Here is a 16,210-nt window from a genome sequence, read left to right as displayed (position 1 = left end):
AGCAGAGTGGGGGGGGGGAGGAGGAAAAAGCTCAGATTGCATCCCCATCAAGTGATATAAGGGTACGTGCCCTTGCTGTCCCACCCTGGATGTGCTCATGGCAATTGAGACCAGATTATATCTTATCTATACTTCTTGCACACTAGCTTTATGCTACAAGTTTTAAAATGCACAAGAAAAAACAGGCAAAGGTTTCATTAGGAAATAATGACCCCTGGGAACTGAAGGAGATTTACGTATAAATTCTGATCAGACAAACTCTGCCATACAGATAGCCTCTATTACAAGTGCCTCTGTTCTTTCAGAAGTTATTTAGAAATGCAACATTATTCTTTGAATAGTGCAAAGAGGTGGTTGAATTTCTGTTAAAATTTATGCAGAACAGATTGCTTCATCCCCTTTGCTTGCTATCAAAGAAATCAGCCTTCATTCCGCAACACAAGAGAGATCTTAATCTTTTATAAATGGGGACATTGGGAAACACCTGGCAAAGAATTCATTTATTAATCTCCACTTGATCTCTGCCACAAGTCTGTTTTCACCTCCCCCTGCTCACAGTCTCAATCAATATAATTAAGAATGAATGGGATATTGAGGTCATATTTCAAATGCATTGCAGGCGATGTACAATTAAGATAATACTAGGTTATGCTAATGGAGAAAAAAGCAGTGAATGTGTTTGCCGCAATGAGCCCGACAAAAAGCATTAGGATCAGCAGCCCTCCCCACCTCACTTTGCAAGGCCCTGGCAAAAGGAAAAAAACAAGAGGAAAACAACTATTGAAAAAAGGGCACAAAGGGCTCACCAGTCCAGAGCAACAGGCCATCTGCTTCCCATTCCTAGCAAGCAAAAGAAATGAGTTTCAAGCTGGCAATGGCAAATAACAGTTTATTCCAATGGAAAATAATTTCTCAAACTTTCCAAATCATCAAAACGAACTCCTAGGTATATTCCATTTTCAGTATCTTTGTCAGTGATATGCGATACTCTAAATACAAATTATATAATACATAAACATATATCTCCATGCTAAGTATAAGTAAAATGTAATACTAAAATAAGAATGAAAATACCTTAATATTTTATCAATGGTTCAGCCTCCTCTTGGAGACAAACTGGAGCGTGTCCAGAGGAGGGCAACAAAGATGGTGAGGGGTTTGGAGACCAAGACGTATGAAGACAGGTTGGGGGAGCTTGGTCTGTTTAGCCTGGAGAGGAGACGACTGAGAGGAGATCTGATAACCGTCTTCAAGTATTTAAAAGGGTGCCATATGGAGGATGGAGCAGAATTGTTCTCTCTTGCCCTGGAGGGATGAACCAGAACCAATGGGATGAAATGAATTCAAAAGAAATTCTGACTAAAACATCCGGAAGAAGTTCCTGACAGAGTGGTTTCTCAGTGGAACAGGCTTCCTCAGGAGGTGGTGGACTCTCCATCTTTGGAAATGTTTAAGCAGAGGCTGATTCTGACAGAGGCTGATTCTGTGAAGGCTCAAGGGGGTGGCAGGTTACAGCAGATGAGTGATAGGGTTGTGAGTGTCCTGCATTGGGGACCAAGCTTCCCTCTTCAACTGGGGTGCCCAAAACTGAACACAGTACTCCAAGTGAGGCCAAACCAGAGTAGATGACCCATGAGGTCCCTTCCAAATCTATGATTCTATTATAGGTCTCTGTCATCTGGAATTCAGTTTTAATTCTGAGAGATTTCCAGCTCCCAACAAGAAGTTGGCAACCCATGCTCTGGCAGTAGTCTCTGGATGATTATACCACCCGACCAGTATGACTCAAGTAGACCTGGATGCTTGTTACTGTTCAATTGCAATCACTGTATAAGAGCCAGTGTTGTGTAGCAGTTAGAGCTTCAGAGTATGGTCTGGGACAGCCAGGTCTGAATCCTCAAATTGCTGTGGAAGCTGGGTGATTTTGGACTAGTCACATACTTTGAGACTAACCTACCTCATTGGGTTGTTGTGTGGATAAAAAGGAGGAGATTAATATAAGGTGCTTTCGTCACCACTTTGGAGAAATACAATAGTTTTCCTAGGTATAGGCTGGGGCGGGGGAGGGGGAGGGGGCACAGAAAGTTGAAGACAGAGTAGCAGATAAATTTAGATTGGTTTTTGTGTGGGAAGAAGTAAGAGCTGCCAACTCCAGATAGGGAAATTACTGGAGCTTTGAAAGATGGAACCTGGGAGAGTGGGATTTGAAGAGAGGTGGGACCTCAGACTGTATAATGCCACAGACTCCACCCTCCAAGCCAGCCCTTTACTCTATGAAAACTGCATTGCCAACCTCCAGCAGAGAGCCAGAGATCACCCAGAATTACAGATATTTTCCAGGTAATAGAGATCCGTTCCCTTGGATAAAATGGCTGCTTTGGAAAGTGGTTCCTGCTGAGGAAACTTCCCTCCCTAAACCTTCACCCTCCCAAGGCTCCACCTCCCAAGGCTCCACGAATTTTCCAGCATGGAGCTGGCAGCCTTGCACAAACTGATCTCTATAGTTGAGAGATCCATTGGGATTCCTGGAGAGCCACTGCTGCTGCTGTTGGGGGAGGGGGGATGGGAGAGTGATGGTGTCAGAAGGAGCGAATGATGGGGTGGCAACAGAAAAAGAAAGAAAGTGATGAGATGGCGGAGAAAAAGAGAGTGATGGCTGTGGACAGCAGAAAGAAAGAGGAGGCATGGAGGAGAGAGTAAGAGAGAAGGTGGCAGTAGGTAGAAACAGTGAGAGAGAAGCAGGGGAAGAGGAAGGAAGCAGAGGGGAGAATGGATAGCCACTTCCACAAGTTTTGCAGGTCCCCACTTGTCATAGCTTATTACTGTTAGCTAACAGTCACAGCCGCTATGAGAGTGATCCTTCCTAGTGCTTATGATGGCCTGTTCTGGACATTCCCTCCATTAGTGCTACAAGCCTCAAAGTGTTTGCCAGTTCTCCCTATTTAACTGGCTTCTGTAGTTCTCCTGGGCTGTGGGGCTGTGTTCTGGTAGTTTTTCACCTGCATCTGTGGATGGCATCTTCAGAGGTCTGTCACAGCAAGATATGTATGTCTCTGCGGCATGGTGTGATGGGAGTTGGATGGCCTTTTATATTATTCACCTCTCAGGGGGAGGTGAGATACAGTTGCATGTGTGAGTCTAACGGTTTCCTTTGTCGGGTAAGACATATTTGCATGTGTACATCTGGGTGGAGTCCTTTATCTGTGGTTTGATTGTGTGTGACTCATCTCAGGAGCTGGATTGAAGAGATGGTGTAGGGATGGAGAAAGAAAAGGAGTCTGGCGTCTGTGTATGGTGGCCATCATGTATTTTTGTTGTTTGAGGAAGTTCCTGATTTTTTACTTCCACTGTTTCTTAATAAGCCTTAAACAGTACAGCTCCCTATCTAACTTGAGCATCCTGCCCTATTTCTGCCAAGTAGCTTTAGCTTAACCATCTATGATCAATCCTAGTTATCTAAATATATCTCCTTTTTGAACACTACAAAGCAGGCAACAAAAAGTTTCTCCAAAACCCAGTCAGGTTTTATCCAGTTCTGGGCCGTCCTTGTACCTCCTTTGAAAAAAAGGGGGACCAGGTTAAAATAATTCCTGGCATGAATGCCACAAATGTTCCTTATCCTAAAACATCAAATCCTCAACAGTTTGTTATCCAACTAAAAAGGCCCTCTTAAAAATAGTCTTCTGCACCAAGTTTTCAAAAACTTAAGCAAATGGTTTTGTGACATTTTCAGGAAGGCCATTCCACAGTGTGGGAATCACAACAGAAAATGTCCCCACCCAGACACATGCTTGCAAAATGACACAACATACACTAATCAGAAGCATGAAAGTGTGCAGGGGTTGCTGTGGGAAACAGGTCCTTGAACTATGTGGATCTCTTCCCATGAGGCATTTTATGAAGAGGAAGACAGCTGGGAAAGAGTCTGCCATCAGGCAGCTGCTTTAAGATAGAACAAAATGGCTGTATAGCACCAATATGGCTCCACACCAGAATTTGCCTTGCTAAATAAAAGTGGCAGCTTGTTTTATGTATCAGAGCTGAAAAATCTAATTTAACAAACAAGATTTATAAAAGTTACTCCTTGTAAGGAGGTAATTCAAGCTGATGGACACTAATAGAAAAAGAAGCCCCTTTAACCTGGTTTGGACTGTTCTGCTGCAATATGAAGTTTTGCTGGTAATGAGAAAGAGACAGCACTGTAAGATAAGGAAAGTTTGATTCTGAAGGTATGAAAGAACTGGGCTGAGATACCATTCTGAATTTGGCCTCTGTCCTGGCTGTGTGCAAACATATACGACTATACGACTGATCTGCAGCCTCTTCCTGAAGCGGGAAGCAAGATTTGAACCCCCACTCCTATCGATGTTATCTGATGTGCAAGACCACAGCCAAACCATCATCCCAGTGCTCTTACTGCTTTACTACTAGCAGTGCCTGCCTGCTTGGTGTTAGTATCCTGGTTATTATGTCTTGCTGGTATGCTTCATGGATGAATATTTTTGTTAAAAATCTTGCAAGTTTCCATTTAAAAGCTGTTTTTGACTTTTAGCTACTGCAAAGCTATGCAGTAGTTGAGCATTGCAGGGCTGGCCCTTCTGTTTGTTCAGTTCCTTTATGGTCATTTAGAGTCTCCTTTACAAGACTGCATTCATACATCTGTGAATGGAAGGGGGAGGTATATAATCTGAGAGGCCGAGGGAGATCTGGGCTTTCCATTTTTCAACAAGCCTTTTCATTATAAATCTTGGTTGGGAAGTGAGAATGCCTGTGTGGTCCCAAGGGGTAACAAATGATTCATAAAGAGAATGACAATTTTTCACTCTGCCGGCTTTGCTAAATTCCTTCCCATCCTGATAATTAATAACTCTCATTCTAACCTAACAAATAGTTCTAAGTGTATGTTAGGATTTATTTACCTTTCAGGTACTCACTAAAGAGCCATTTGTCTATAGGATCCATCCTCTGCTGCTTTGTGTTTTCATTAGGAGATTTGGTTGTGAAATTTATCAAAGATGTTAACCAACTCAGTTCAGTTGTCATTCAAGATAGAAGGTCATCACACCTAGTCATTTTATGCAGAAGCATAGCTGTAAAAAGTACTTTAACTGCCAGTCCCTCAAGGAATATTGGAAGAGTTCATTTTTCCCAGTGTGGGAACAAGTGGGCATTATTTGGGAGGGTCTGTGAAGAAATGGATTTCTGCCTTGAGGGCTAAAGTGAGCATTTTAGCAGGTTTTTTCCTTTCTCCTGGAAGGGGTTGGGAGGCAGCTCAGTTGCTCACCTTCATACAAATGCTAATTGATTTAAATACAATAGAATGGCCAAGTGCTCCTTTCTCCAAGCAGGAAAAGTTTTGGAGATTTTAAATGCTAGACTGAGTCTGGAAAGGAGATTCCTAGAAAATGCCATGCTTCTCTGACCCTGCATGAGCTGACCAGGGGGTGAAGAAAATAAAATGATGTTTAAAAAAGGGGAGGTCTGTTTTCTGGTGGATCTATCAGACAAGTCAGACCTCTTATCTCAGGTTTGGAGTGCCAGTCATTGGCCATGCAGTTGCCTAGAGAGCTGCAGTAAACTTCAAGGTAATGGGAACTCTATAGAAATATGTAACTTATTAAACTTAGGGAGCCTGTCCTATATTACCTGAAGAGCATGTTTAGCATGAGAGACAGAAGGATTTGTGGTTTTACCCAATTTCTTTTTGAATCTTTTGTTCCATCTGGTGCTGTGCTGAAACTATGCTTGTAAACATTTTCTTTTAAATAAATACTTTATAGCTGTAGATGTTGGTAGTGGTTCTCTGTACCACATAGAATCATAGAATCATAGAGTTGGGCCATACAGGCCATCTAGTCCAACATAGGCCTCCATTATCTCAGAAAAACTATTGCAAATGGAAACCCCAGGAAAGGGGGGAAGTGGCAAGCAGCTATTCCTCCAAGGGTACACCAAGCAGTAACTTGTCCCCATGGAGGCCAGGCACTGGGCAGCGGGAGACATAGAGGCAAGTCCTCAAAATTAAAAAGGGAAGTTAGGTTTTCTGACCTTTTCAGTGGGCAATTCTGTATAAAGGTCAGCTGTGGCAGTGGTTACCCAACAGAGAGAGACCGACTGACCAACCAATTACTCCAGGCCAAAGCAGGCCCCTTCTACCACAGGGACCATTACATTGACATGGGGCTCAGAAAGTGGCACCACTGGGGCAAATCTGGCTCCATGAGTGATACCATCACCACCATCCTGCCAATGAAAGAGAGAAGTGCAAATGAACAGTGTAAGTGTCCTGCATAGTGCAGGGGGTTGGACTAGATGACCCAGGAGGTCCCTTCCAACTCTATGATTCTGTGAACAGCATTCTTGGCAATGGGGCAACAACAATCCATTTTGGTCCCAGAATATCAATGGAAAGCATGTGATTCAGCAACTTGATCAGTGCTTTGACAGGCAACACCTGGAAACCCCATATGTGCTCCATGGGTTCCATGAGAAGAAACATGAAATATAAATAGTATAAATAAAATAAACATATTGGCAGTGGAACATGGGACTCCCTTGTCAAAGTGGTCCACTAACAATGTTTATTGCTGGTTAAGATTGAGTCGAGCATGGGGTGCCTTTGCATCAAACTGTTTTCAGTACACTGGGCATACCCTGTGGCTGTTCTAAAGAACTGTACTCTTCTACATAGTAAATCTACAGAAGGCTTTATGTTGGGTCTTTGCACCAAAACATCTGTGAGACTGAAACCAGGTGTTGTTGCAAACAAGCAGCTGCAACTGAAAACAGCAGGACGGCATCTCATGTCCTGTCTTTCCCTAAGGAATGTAAGTGATGCAAAATGTATATGTGACCTTGTCTTATTGTAACAGTTCCCGGCCCAAAAATGTTAGCTGGTGAAGTGGAGGTGGAAACTCGTGGAAAGATGATGTCACCTTGTGAGTAAGTTTATTGCTGTGCAAGTCATTCCTGCTTTCCAAGATATGCTGATGAGACTCTGCTCCAGATTCTCTTATGATTGGAAAGAAGCGTATCCTGCCCTAAGTACAGGGCCTTTTCACTAGTTGCACAAGTGTTGTGGCACTCACTTCCCCAAATTGTCTGCCTCTCATTCTGCTCCTTTCAGAGGCCACTCAAATGAACCTTCCCAGTGTGAAGCTGGGCAAATTTGTCATGTTTGCAGCTACTTCAGTACTTCTGGTTTTGTATTGCTTATACTGTGAATTATTGTGCTGTTGCAAGTATGCATTGTGAGTGGTTTTAGTTGTTGTGAATGGCTATGAAAACATTGCCACTGATAAATAATAGACATCCAATAAATAATAAAAAGTAAATAAAGGAGTTTTGTCCTGCTGTGACTCCATTCTAATGGAGACAGCATCATGCTATTCCTGGAGGTCCCCTTTCACTTTAGACTGGCATTTTGAAGAGCTTTTTGTGCTGCATCAGGTAGCAGGGGCAAGAAAATCCAATTCCATCAGTGGAAATGTTTGCTGGATCCAGCCCAATATGTCCCATTGAATTCGGTGTGGCTTCCTTTTGGCATCCATAGGCAATCTTTGACAGGTTAGAAAGCAAGGGGAGTCTTAAAAACATTTATTACTAAAAGGATTATTGTAGCTTTCTCTTTGCTGTCTCACCGTACAATGCATTTGCCACCTGCGTTAACATTAATCTGACTTCTTCTTTGATCATTACAATCATTTTTGTAGTAAAATGCCTTTGTGAAAAGGGAAAAATGTATTTCATCCTAATAAAAACTTATTACTGAACTGTTTGGAATTCCCAACAGGAAACAAAAGCATGCATTTTCATTTCAGAATTGAAATTTGTTGTTTTATCACCATTTTTGACTGGACTGTAACAAGTCACATATAAATATCAGGTTATTTTTAAGTGGTGGGGGTGGAGGGGGTAGTTATACAATGATAAGTGCCAAATGTGAATCATATCTTTAAAAAGTAGCTCTGTGAGCCCTATAAGGGACAAATCATGTATTTATGTATAGAAAGAACATTTTGTTTTTAGAAGCTGAGAATCTGGCTATTTTATACCCATCAAGTTGGTAGAGAATCAGTTTGCTGAGAAATAGAGCCACCACTACTGATAATGGCTTGTTTTCAGTGCCCATTTTTAAATGGTTAATTTGGTTTTGCTTTCTTGCTTTAGCTATGAGCAGGTCCCTGGAGAAGCAGCACACAAACTTCCGAATAAATGATATTAAAGGAGGATTTCATATCCCAGTTAAATTCAGGACATAGCAACCTAGGGCTACTCTCACAGCTTGGTGCAAGAGCAAGGCTGTTGAGTGGAAAGAAGCCTTCACTGCAAGCACATGTGAACACAGTAGAACAGCCTTTATCAACCTGTTTTCCATTGAGAAACCCCAGAAACATTAATCAGGCTTTGAGAAACCCCAGAAGTGGCACAACCATGCAGAATACAGTTGGGAAGCATAGCTGTGTTCATGTCCACTGGGGCCCCTTTCCTTCCAACCCCCCCCCCCAGGCCCATCATTGGTCATTTTAGGCGTGGGTCAACATTGACCACATAACTTCTTCTTTATTTATCATTTAGCTGGTGATTGGTGGAGCAGGTTGTCCTCTCAGCCAATACACTGCTGTAAATGTTTAAAAATATATTAAAATTAATTAACTCCCGCCCATTCAGGAAACTCACCCAGGACTGTTAAGGGACCCCAGGGTTTCATGAAACCCTGGTTGAGAAAGCTTGCATTAGAATCACCTGAGTTTCCTTATATTGAAGGAATTGAATCAAACAAAAGCTGGTTAAATAATAGATATTTGTAATACTAATAGGAGACATTTGTGATATTGTGTTTGTTAGAAGAAGAAGAAGAGTTGGTTCTTATATGCCGCTTTTCCCTACCCCAGTGGTCCCCAACCTTTCTGAGGCAGGGGACCGGCAGGACATCGGGCTGCACCCGATGCCCCGCCTGCACGGCCACACCCGCGCATCGGGTCACGCCCGTGCATCGGGCCGCGCCCACGGGCGTGTGCAATGCGCAGCCCGGCCCTGATTCCCTCTCCCCACCCTCCCGTAGTAAGAAGTTTCCCGAGCCGCAAGCTTGCAGCCTGGGAAGTTTTTTACTGTGGGGGGGCGGGGAGAGGGAGCCGCGGCCCGCAGGTTGGGGACCACTGCCCTACCCGAAGGAGGCTCAAAGTGGCTTACAGTTGCCTTCCCATTCCTCCCCCCACAACAGACACCCTGTGGGGTGGGTGAGGCTGAGAGAGCCCTGATATTCCTGCTCAGTCAGAACAGTTTTATCGGTGCCGTGGCGAGCCCAAGGTCACCCAGCTGGCTGCATGTGGGGGAGTGCAGAATCGAACCTGGCTTGCCAGATTAGAAGTCCACACTCCTAACCACTACACCAAATTGGCTCTCTAGAAATCAGCCCCTGAAAGCAGGGGACTTAATAGATGCTATGTTAAAAATACTATTCAATCATTGAGTGGGGGGTCCCTCTAGGCAGAGGATATATATAAATACAAGCCTTTGGACTGATAGCTTTTTCAGATAATCTAGTGCCCTGTTACAGATAAGCTGTCACAGAAAGCAGAGGACCCCAATGTCAGAATGGAATGCAATTAGATGGGTGATACAACCTGGTATGGTGTAAGGGGTTGTTGGGAGAATATTGATAATGCTATATGTTATAGGAAAAAGAAAGATAATGGAAATACTTTTGTTGGCAGAAAATAGATCACTAGAGAAGTAGTAAAAACCCTGGTTTATGTCATGGCTGATGTCTGACATACACTGTGGTCTATGTTAAACTCAAGATAGATAAACTTGCTGTATAAATACAGCCATTTTCTCTCTGCTCTTGGTGGAGAGAAGAATCGTCTGGCATAACTTTTTGGCCAAATAAAATAAGCTGTTTTTCTGAGACCTTGCCACCTTCCTGATTGGGACCAGGGAAGAGAACAGGGCACAACAATATACCAAGTCACACCATTGCCCCTCCCCCTCTCCCCAGCTCCCTAGAGTACTATCTACTCTGACTCCCAAGTAGTTGTCCCAGGTTTTAGGCAAAGAATCCATCCCAGCTCCTCCAACTGGAGCATAACTACTTTGTCACAGTCCTGCCATCAATTTATTGATCCTATATAGTAAATTCGTGGCAAATAGATGGGGAAAAATGGAGGTAGTGATGGATTTTATTTTCCTGGATTCCAAGATCACTGCAGATGGGGACTGTAGCAAAGAAATTAAAAGATGCTTGCTCCTGGGGAGGAAATCTATGACAAATCTAGACAGCATCCTAAAAAGCAGAGACATCACCCTGCCAACAAAAGTGCATCTAGTCAAGGCTATTGTCTTCCCATTTGCAATGTATGGCTGTGAAAGTTGGACAATAAGGAAGGCCGAGCAGCAAAGAATTGAGGCTTTTGAACTCTGGTGCTGGAGAAGACTCTTGTGAGTCCCTTGGACTGCAAGGCGAACAAACCAGTCAGTCCTAGAGGCCAGATCCTGAAGATGAAACTCAAATACTTTGGCCACCTCATGAGAAGGAAGGACTCCGTGGAGCCTAATGCTGGGAGTGATTGAGGGCAAAAGAAAAAGGGGATGACAGAGAATGAGGTGGCTGGATGGAGTCACTGAAGCAGTCAGTGCGAGCTTAAATGGACTCCGGGGAATAGTAGAGGACAGGAAGGCCTGGAGGATCATTATCCATGGGATCACGATGGGTCAGACATGACTTCGCAACTAACAAAGACAACAGTATAGTAAATACACAATATCCTTCCGATTCCTCCTTTTCTTTGTTGCTTTTTCTACACACTTTTAAAGTATATATAAACACTTTGAATTGGCCTCGGAAGCTGTTTAACTAGATATGTTAGGAATTCGTTCTTGGAATTTCTACAAGTAAGATTGTTCGGAATGCCAATTAAAAAAAATCAGATTACTTTGTTCTAGCTCAAGACTAGTAAAACTCATTCTGGCAGTATATCCTAGAAAAAAAATCAAATTTAAAACCTGCCACAGACACCAAACAAATAATTTATGTACTGGATTGCCATGTGCCACACATTGGCACAACAAACAAAGAACTACAAAATTTTGGAACAAATCATCAAACACTCGGTCCTTGAGCAGCTGGAACTGAGAGCTGTGATTTCTAATATGCAGCACGGGTTTCACAAGAACAAGTCATGTCAGATCAACCTTATCTCTTTTTTCAAGAAAGTAACTACCTTTCTGGATCAGGGGAATGCTGTGGACATGGTTTATCTGGATTTCAGTAAAGCTTTTGATAAAGTGATATTCTTGTTGCCAAGTCGATAAAATGTGGTATGGATCCTAATTCTGTCAGGTGGATCAATAACTGGTTGACAGATCTTACCAGAGGGTACTTATAAATGGTTCAGCATCCTCTTGGAAAAGAGTGACAAGTGGAGTACCCCAAGGATCTGTTCTGGGGCCTGTATTGTTCAATATATATGTCTCCTCTTAATAAAACAGTAAGGGGTGTTGGGGTGGGCTCAGTCCGTGATGGGGGGCAACAATTGGCCCCTTGGCCCCGGACTGACAAGCAGAGGGGCCAATCGGAAGGTGCGAAGTGCCTTCCGATTGGCCCGTCGCCAGGACAAAAATCCATCCAGCCAGCGGCAATCTGCAGACATGGTTGCCAGTCTGCTCCTGACCACCGCAGGGAGAGGAGGTCAGCAGGGCTGCCAAGGGGGATGAGGACAGAGGCTGTGCCAGCCCTTTTTGCCCCAAGGCTGTCCTAACTGTCGGGTCCAACTGCAAATGGCCTCAAAACCCTGACAGAGCTGGCAGGAGCCTGCAGAGTGCCCCCCTCCCCCCCCTTCAGGCCTGCTGGGAAGGAGCCTCTGACAGGCCCTGACTGAGGGAAGGAGGCCTTTCCAAGAGCAACGCAGGGGAGCCTGAGGGCCTTCCTTTTGAGGGGGGGGGGACTTTCCCCTTCTGCCAAACAGTTGCCTGACAGGGAGGCCACAGAAAAGCCCCTTCTCACTTAAAATACTGCTCTGGCCGGGGGTTAGACACAGCCAAGCCATGTGTCTTTCTTCTTTTCAGAAGAAGATTTCAGGCCACTGCACAGCACTATTCTGCAGAGGAAACTGGCTCTTTTGTCTCCTGTTTCATCTGCATAACAACCCTGTGCAGTAGGCCTCAAGTCTTTCAATTCAACAACAACCTGTGTGGGAGGCCTTAAATGTTTCTTCTCTACCACAACCGTGGAGGTTGGCTGCCCCTGGGTTGGCTCCCACCTGGAGGTTTGGAGGTGGGACTTCAAAATGCCTCAGAGTCCAGCCTTCAAATGAGCCATTTTTGCCTGCAGTTGGTAGGGAGTGGTGCAGTGGTGTCCCTCCTGGCCTATGGACTATGGCCAGCCCTTACCAGCAACTGTGTGTATTCTGGGGCGCAGACAGGCAGACCAGCATCAGTCCTGTGAGTCTGGAAAGTGCAGGAAGATATAAATAAATATTTACAGCCTGAAACTGTAAATAGTGAACAAGTAAATGACTTTTTTCAACCTTGGCCTGGCAAATAAAAAACCAGTAGAAAAACCTTACTAAGGTCAAGACTGCTGTGCACAGAGAGTCTTCCTCTTAGGGTTGCCAGCTTCCCTGTGAGGCTCTCTACCTCACCTCCCTCATGGGGATTCGGCTATCGGGAGAGAAAGGGAAGATGATTGGTAAATGCTTTGAGACATCTGAGGCCTGCTGGGTCACTGCGGCCCATTCCCAGTTCTCTCAGACCTCTCACAGCCCCACGTACCTCACAGGTTGACTATTGTGGGGAGATGAATGGAAAAGGTGTTTGTAAACCGTTTTGAGACTCATTTGGGTAGTAAACAACAGGGTACAAAAATCTGTTCTTCTTCTAAGGAGCAACCATGAAAGAAGCATGTGGGCACATAACATTTTATCAACAGTGAAAAAATGGAAAAGAAGGAACAGGGTGGACACCTGTGTACTGTGACTACCCCATGTGTATAGGGCAGAGGGGCATTTCGGTGTCTGTGGCCTAATTCACACAAGAAGGGAAATGACGCAGAACTGGGGGGAAATGGTTGTCATGTAATCTTCCCCTAAGAAGAGTCTCCTGTCTGATTTTCCCTTCACATATCTGAAGACATGGCTCTGGAAAGCTCATCTGCAACCACTATGCCACAATTCCCAAAGGTCAGTCCTCTCCCATACTCAGTGAACATTCCACACCACAAGTTCTTGACACCCATATTTCCACACCCATGCCTCCATTTGCCACCATGCCACCACAACCTCCCACACAACACACACATTCAACCCCATGCCCTTACAGACTGGACAACTCCTCCCTTTCCTCTTCCCACTGCCAAGCTCTAGCGCCCGTTGTATTCTTGGATACAATGGGCTTTGCCCCTAGTTTATAAATGATTTGGCACAATAGAATCAGAGTCCAGTAGCACCTTTAAAACCAACAAAGATTTATTCACACCCTCTGTAAAGTGCTTTGCAATAATCTACTTTAGATATCAAGGAATGCTTGACAGTGAATATCAGCTGAATATTGGTGACAACTTAGATCAATTAATAACAAAATGCCTGTTGATGATGGTATTGATTTATCCAGATTTTCAACTCAGTTCCTCATGGGAGGAAACATTGAACTAATGACATGAGAACCATGATGCTGTGGATTCTTTTGTAAAATCCCAGACCTGTGCAAGGCATGCAAATGAACTTTTATCCTTTTCCTAGATAGTCATGTGAAGGGAAAAACATCTGGGTTGTATAGATTTTCTTTCTTTTATTTTCGATCCAAGAATTGGGGATGCTGTTTCTCTGCCTTACCTTGTTGCACTCCAGTGCTCTAAGCACTTTGACTTCTGTCGTTAAATCTTAGCTAGAACAGAATATGCTTTAGTCAGTGAAGCACAGCAAGATAAGGAGAAGTTTTGGTTCTACACAACTGCAGAGACCGAATTAAAAACAGCCACACACATATGAGTGGTAGTACTGTGTGTTTCAGTCCCCCCTCCCCACGCCTCAGCTTCCAGTGCTCCCTAAAGCAAAACATCTCCCTCTGTTCCCTGAAGGACAGAAGGAAGGCTGTGAATATGGGGGAGGCTTAACAAGACATCACTTGAGTATCTATCTGAACATCTACCACCACCTTCAGTCTGCAAGGAAGGAGAACAGGCTCTGTTCCCCCATCTGCCTTGTCTACCGAGCAAAGAAAGCCTTAGGGTTAGGGATGTTTGATAATTTAGATACCCTGCAATTTAAACTTGCAGTTAATAAAATGTGAGACAAATCCTAAGCAGGTCTACTCAGAATCCAGTCCACATCTATTCAGTGGGGCTCACTCCCAGGAAAATGTTCTGCACTAAGTGGCTCTGGCATGACCCAGTATCAGGGTCTCATGTCTTTATTGCGGGGATGTGTGAGAAACATCTAGCTCCAGCTGTTATTTTGTCAATCATTTCCTGGAATTAGACACTGATCCTGGTATGCAAACATGAGTCTCCAGCCGAACTGTATCATGATTCTCCGGTGTAAATTCTTCCCAGTAGATGCCAGATATTGAATTGCTTAATTCAGCAAGGAGGTCTGTAATCCACAGAACGACAGCTCAGTTAACTCCCATTTTCCCCATGTGCATATCTTTCGGAATTAATTAACTGCTGCTGCTATAATTATGCAGACAAATATCTAACTGACAATTTTAAACCTCAGAGCTCAACCAATGAAACCAGAGTGCTAGGATTTAAGCCATTTTAATTCCCTTGATTTATAGTGAGATGCAGATGCATCTAACACCAGGCTTTGTATTTTATTCAAACAAATATTCTGCAATAGTACAAATTGACTAAATAGCACGCATTATTTCAACGGTTTTCTTTGTTCCTATTAAAACAGGTAATAATTAATGAAAAATCCATATTGAAAATTATTTCTTGTGCATCCAGCTGCTAAAAATCATGACAGCTGGTAATTTCTAGAAATCTTTAAACAGCCATGATTCTGACCAAGGATTTGATGTCTCCCTATACATACGAGAGTCTGGTAAGGATTCAAAGGTGAAGTTCTTGGGGATGTAATCAGGGAACTAGGAGATGGAGACTGAGAAGGGCAGCCATGAAGGTGCTAGAAAAGATTCTTAAGGATATGTCACAGGTGGCCAAGATCAAGGTAACTCATACCATGGAATTCAAAGGAATCATAGTACCACAGTATTCCTCATTGTTATGTGTGGGTACAATGTGGTGTTGGAGAAGCGTTGGACTGCAAAAAAGATAAATAAATGGATTCTTGTTCAAACTTGACCTTTTCCTAGAAGCTAAAGTGACTAAGCTGAGGCTATCATACTTTGGTCACATTATGAGAAGACAAGAGCCACTGAAAAAGAGAATAATGATAGGAAAAGCTGGAAGCAGAAGGGAAAAGGAACACCCAACGAGATGGACTGACTTAGTCAAGGAAGCCACAGCCCTCAGTTTACAGCACCTGAGCAAGGATGTTAAGGACAGGAAGTTCTGAAGGCCATTCATTCATAGGGTGGCCATATGTGAAGAAACTTGATGGCTCTTAAATGTACACAGAGACAAAAAGACAAGCCGCTCACGGGTAAAAAAAACAGCTGGGGCCTGTGAGTGTAGGTGATGGGAACAAAATGTTGTCCCCATCCTCACCTTAATGGATGTACTTTTCTCCCTGCTCAGCTCTAGTTCTGCAAGGCAGCTGAAGAAAAATGCTGCAACCAACAAAGTCCTGCCTGGTAAAGCTTGGCAGGTAGCAGCTTGGATTCAGCTCTGCTCAGCCATCTACTCAGTTTGGATTTAAAAATAGATTCTTCCAATCCGTGCTTCTTGGAGGAGGAGGAGGAGGAAAATCTCGTCCTCGTTTTCACCACTCTGCAGGCAAGAGTATTTTTATCTAGAATCATTTCATCTATCTGCCTGAACGTAGTCAAAGAGGATCATTTTAGTGAGTTGCACATTCCTTAATACCATTTCAGTTAGGTGGAAGACTAACTGTGTTCCCCACTGAAACAAATGGAAACTAAAACCAAGGGGTCACTGAATGAGGAGCTTTATTTCCCTTCACAAATGCTCTGAGTCAAGCCTCTCAAATGAGAACAAAGTAAATACGAAGCATTCAGTGCCCAAATTCCTGTTATGGTCAAACTTACACGTGCAATGATTGTAATTTAGTTTGCACAATTTCATTAG

Source organism: Paroedura picta, chromosome 1 (assembly GCF_049243985.1).
Source record: "Paroedura picta isolate Pp20150507F chromosome 1, Ppicta_v3.0, whole genome shotgun sequence".
Lineage (NCBI taxonomy): Eukaryota > Metazoa > Chordata > Lepidosauria > Squamata > Gekkonidae > Paroedura > Paroedura picta.
The sequence above is the reverse complement of the archived record's forward strand: the minus strand, read 5'-3'. Positions refer to the sequence as shown.